Raw genomic sequence first — 5,927 nt, forward strand, 5'->3', positions numbered from 1 at the left:
GCTTTATTTGATATATTTTTACTTCTGATAAGGGGACCTGCTCTACCAATAACCTTCTTACCTTCATTTATTCGTCTATCTAATTCCTCATTTATCTTCCCGGCCCTAGTAAATAAGCTACCAAGGTATACGAACTTATCAACTTGTTCAATTCTCTCATTATTTAATAAAATATTGCATAAATTTTTTTAAATATCAAAAAAATTTTATATTGTATTAAAAGTTGAATTTTGAATTTAAAAAAGTTAATTTTTAACCAATGTGAATTAATTTTCAACCAGAGGAGTGGCTCTCCTATAGAGTTTTGAGCCGGTTATATTACTTTGAAAACAATAACGAGAATGAGAATATTACCGAGAATAGAACTAAGAAATAAATTCTCTGAGAATTTATGAGAATCGCCAAATTTATTTTAATTAATAGGAAATTGCATTTTTTTGTTAATTTTTCGGTTGAAAATTCAACTTTTTTTTGCAAATTTTGTCTTTTTTATTCTAAAGTTTACCGGCTTTCGCAAAAATTAAATCTTTTTTTTTATAAAAATACAACCGATTAATGAAGCTATTATATTATTTTCTTGAAAGCTTCATTCTTTCTTTGAACATTTTCTCTTTCCGGTGATGAGCATTGAATTCAGAAAAATTAATAATTTGTATTTCTATGAATACGCGATTTTTCCTCCGTCTAAAAATCCTCCAACGGGAACAGAAAAAGTGCAAATCCTATTCTTTTCAATCGACTTAGTAAAATTTAACGAAAGCATTAATTTAACCTATTTTTCATTATTAAATCTTTTTATAACTGATAAATTCGAATAAAATTCAAATTTATATTTATTTATATTTTAATAATTTATTTAAGCGTCTTAAAAATTACATCAAAGAAATCTATTCAAATGTGTGAATTGAAATAATTTTAACTCTTAGAGAGGCGGACTTAAATTGATTAAAATTAAATTTTCAAAATTTATATTCCACATAAAGGAATTAAAGCAATTTATTGCACGTATTTTGTGAACTTATTAGAAAGAATGAAATAATCTCAAAAACTGAACACTTTTGGGACATCTCTGTGAGGTTATCTTTTAGAGAGATGGAAAAATCGCGCATTCAAAAAAATAATAGAATAATCTTTACTTTTACGCTGAAATCTGAAAATATTAATTTTTCTCTATTCAACGCTTATTACAGGGTTTGTTTAAAATTTATATTTTGGTATTGAAAAATGAACTGAAATATTTTCTGGACGAAAGTTCAACTTACAAAAAAATGTTTTTTATTACAAATTCATCTGTTTTAGCACAAAATTGATATGTTTTTGATAAAAATACTACTATTTGGTAGAGAATTGAACTATTTTGTTAAAAATGGATCTTTTTTGGTTAAAAAAATTCGTCTTTTTGGATTGAAAATACAATTTTTTCGTAGTAACTTATTTTTTTGTTAACAAAATTCAATTTTTGATGTTACTGAGTTAACTGGAATTTCTTTTTATGAAAACTTAACTTTTTTTGTGATAAAAAATTCTGCTTTAGGATAAATTTAATATTTTTTGATAAAAATTTAACTATTTGCTAGAGAATTAAACAAATGTTGTTAAAAAGTCATCCTTTTTGGTTAAAAATTCGTCTTTTTGGATTGAAAATTCAATTTTTTTGTACAAATTATTCCTTGTTAAAAAATTCATAGTTTAATCGTGAAAACTCGACTAAAATCTTTTTCAACAGAAAATTCAACTATTTTTTTGAAAATTTATCTTTTTCATTTAAAACTTTATCTGTTATAGAAGAAATTTCATTTTTTGTATGAAAATGCAACTTTTTGGTTAAAAATCGTTCTTCTTTGCTTGATAATTCAACTAATTTTTTTTAAACATTTGGTTGAATCGCTTTGTTAAGAAATCACTTTTTTTGTTAAAGATTTATATTTTAAGTTAAAAAGTTATCTCGTTGGTTAAAAGTTTAATTATCTTTTTGAAAATTAATCTTTTTTAATTGAACATTAAACTACTTGGGTCAAATTTAAACTACGTTGTGAAATTTTTCTTTATTGAAGGCTTATATCTGGTTGAAAATTTAACTGTTTAGTGGAAAATACTTCTTTTTTTTTGTTTAGAATTTATTTTTTAACAGAAAATGGAACTTTTTCATTTTTTTTAAATTGACATTTTTTAGTTAAAATTTCGCGTTTTTTTTTGCTGTAGAAAATAAATTTTTAGTTTGAAATTTCCTTTTTTTTGCGTAAAAATGCATCAGTTTCGTGAAACATTAACTTTTTTTTTGAACAGTCATATTTTTTAGTTGAAAATTTATTTTTGTAAAGAAAATTTGTCTTCTGGTTTGAAGGTTCAATAATTTAGATAAACTTTTATTTATTTTTTGAGTGAAAAATCTTTATTTGTTGAAAATTCGTCTTTTTGGTTTTAAAATTCCTTTCTTTTGTTGTTCTTTTTCTTTCTTTGTTCTTTTGTTGGGAAATTTGTCTTTTTAGGTTGAATATTCAACTATTATGTTAAAAATTCAATTATTTTGTGGAAAATTCCAATATTTTGTTAAAGAGTTATCTTTGAAAGTAGAAAAACTTTTTCTGTTTGTTTGAAATAAATTAATACATTTGAAAAATTTAAATTTGTATATGAAACACTGTATTTCCCGAATATGTCTGAGCTAGAAAATAATTTATATTCAACCGCTGATATAACCTGAACAATAAAAATATTGTTAAAAATCATAAATTCTTCAATTGTTTTAAATTCTCCTAAATTCTGTCACATTCTCGGTTATAGAACCTAAACATAAATTCTCGAGAATTTAAGAACTCTACTCTCCAAAAAAGACCTGTAGAATAATTGTGACGTGAGATTTGGCCGTGGCCGAGTTGCGACACTAGCTGTACTTTTAGGCAGACAATTATTCAAATCCATGGGAAAAATACAAACTTAATTTATTTTAATTGTTAACATACATTCATTGAATATATTTAAATCGGAACAATATTTTGTAGCATATTAAATATCCAATAAATTGATAATTACCAATAAAAAGTGAAGAGAATATTATTTTGATGATTAAATACGAATAAACTTTTTACAGAATTCCAATAATAATTCTACAAAAGGAACATTAAATTTTCAACATTGACATAAGTAAATATTTTAAAAACTGAAAATAGTGAATTTAAATTTCTTTTTATTGACATTTATAATATTTCTTTTTAAATTTAGAAAATAATTTACTTTCTTTCGTTATACCGCGTTAATAAAAATTAATTATGTTAAAAAAATGTTTTATATTATAAAGAATAGGATTTATAAAATAAATCAATATTAATAAGGTTGTAGAATAAAAAAATGTATTTGTAAACCATACCTTTAAAAACAATTGTAATGAATTGGAACTGTTTTTTAAATTTTTGATAAAAAATTTAATAAATTCTTTTGTTAATAGTATTAAAATTAACGTTACCAAAAATTTGCGTTTAAAAAAAAGAGTTTAATTGCATATTTTACTCTTTACCCTTCGTTTAAATTAATTTTTTTATAGTGAAAGACTTATTTATTAATTATTTTGAAAGTAAAACAAAAATATTGCGATCTTTAAAAGCAATTGTAACGAATTAAATTCCTTTTTCAAAGTTTAATTGCATATTTTCAATAATATTTTCACTCTATATATATCTTGCTGAAATTTAAAATTTTTTTTATAGTGCAACAATTTTTTTCAATTATTTTCAAAGTGAATAATAAATATTGCGATCTTTAAAAACAATTGTAATGAATTTAAACTGTTTTGAAATTTTTTGATTACAACTTTAATACAATATTTGATTAATTATTTTTAAAGCGAACAAAAAATATTGCAATCTTCAAAAACTGTCGTAACAAATTTAAAAAAAAATTCAATTCTTTTGATCGAAGGGAATATATTCAGAATAAATTCACAAGATTTCAAAATAATTGAAGTTAAATTCAAATTAATTGGAAAAAAAATTCAATTAAAAAAAATGCCATTGATTTCCGTAATATTGAAATTAATTTACAGGAATTTAAAGTAAACGAGAAGAATTAGATGAAATTAATGAAGATTCAAGATGAATTATAAAGAAATCAACTTAATTGAAAAGAATGGAATTCAAAAGAATTTGATAAAATTCCTAAAAATCCAAGGTGGGTTTCAAAGACTTCAGTTTCAATTGAATAAAGACTATTAAAATTTTTTTAAATCCACTGTATTAAGTTGAACTGAGTAAATTTCATTCATTTAGAAGAATTCAAATGAATTGAAAAAATTCAAGAGAATTCCAAAGATTTAAAAAAAAATCAGGGTAAATTAATCAGAACTCAGTAAAATTCCAACAATAAAAATTTTAATCTCTTCAAATCATTGAAACCTTACTAATTTCTTATACAAAAATCCGACTAATGACTACAAAATAATTCAAGTTAAATTCCGAGGAATTCAAATGAATTGGAACAAATGTTTGAAATCGAAAAAACCCATTTATTTTAGTTAGAATTTAAGTGAATAAAAGTGAATTTAAGGGAAATGGGAAGAATTCGATAAAATTAATAAAATATTAAACTGAACTTAAAAACAATCAAGTGAGTTTGAAACAATTCAAAAATATATTTAAAAAATGCATTGAACTGAGTAAGTTTGAGATTAATTTAGAAAAATTAAAGAAAATTAAAAAGTATATGATAAAATTTCCAAAAATTTAAGGTGAATTTTAAAGACTTGAAGATGAATTAAAATAAAACTTTTCAAAAATCTATTGAATTGAGCGGAGTTGAATGAATTTAGGAGAACTGAAAAGGATTTAAAAGAATGCAAGATAAATTAATAAGAATTCAGGACCCTACGAAATTCCTCACTTCCTGTGGCTAATTCTTCTAAATCCATGAAAATATTATAGAATCCAGTAAAAATTAAATGATATCTGATGATACTTCTTGAAATTCTCGAAAATGTATTAAAATACCTCAATTGCTTTTAAAATCCGTTACAATCATTAAAATCCATGCAAATCTTATAAAACCGAAAGTTTAGGAAATTCTTCACACCTGCATGCGGATTTGTTCAAATTCCTTTAAATTATTAAACCCCTGGGAAATCCCTTAAAATTTTTTTAATCTCTTGAAAATACCTTGGAATCTTTATAATGTCCTAAAATATTTCCATCTTTTAAAATATTTAAAACCCTTTAAAATATTTTTAAATTTTCTTAATCTCTTTAAAATGCCAAGGAATGCGAAAAAATATTTCAAATCCTTTGATCATTTTAACAACTGATCCTCAGGATCAATTAAATAAAAACTTTCAATCATTTAAAAAATCCATTTAAACAAATAGAGTTGAGAAAATTAAAAAAAAATCAAGTTAATTAAAAAAAATTCAAGAGAATTCCAAAAAATGTGGGATAGATTAATAAGAATTCAGAGTGAATTCGAAATCTCTTTCAAATATTTAAATATAAAATATAAAATTCCGTGAAATACTATGATGCTATTTCCTGAAATGCTGGAAAATGTATTAAAATACAATGAAAGTTTTAAAATTCCTTAAAATCATTGAAAAACTCGGATATTTTATAAAATAACGTGAAATCTTTTTTAAATATTTTAAAACCTAGTTCCTGTATACTCGTTCTATATCTTCCGAAATTCTAGAAAATTCTTTATCCAAAAATATTTCAAAGTGTTCAAAATCACTTCATATTAATAAAATTAATAAAAAATTCCTTAAAATATTTCAAATTAAAAGCTCTTGAAGGTAAAACTTAATTTTTTACAAAAATAGTATCATAAATTCTTTTAAATAAAATTAATTAAGGGCATGTGACACAGCTAAATACCTATATTACCGACCTCACTTTTTCGATTCACTGAATGTTTTTTTGAACCTAAGAACTTTTTTTGTAAATAAAATA

General features: G+C 22.8%; 1 protein-coding gene across 1 annotated transcript in view; it reads right to left on the minus strand.

Moving 5' to 3' along the window:
- Window positions 1-5,927, minus strand: part of LOC117179157 (glycogen phosphorylase) — a 46,484-nt gene that overhangs the window by 3,256 nt on the left and 37,301 nt on the right. The window lies entirely within an intron of this gene.

The sequence above is a fragment of the Belonocnema kinseyi genome, chromosome 8 (genome assembly GCF_010883055.1).
Source record: "Belonocnema kinseyi isolate 2016_QV_RU_SX_M_011 chromosome 8, B_treatae_v1, whole genome shotgun sequence".
Taxonomy (NCBI): Eukaryota; Metazoa; Arthropoda; class Insecta; order Hymenoptera; family Cynipidae; genus Belonocnema; species Belonocnema kinseyi.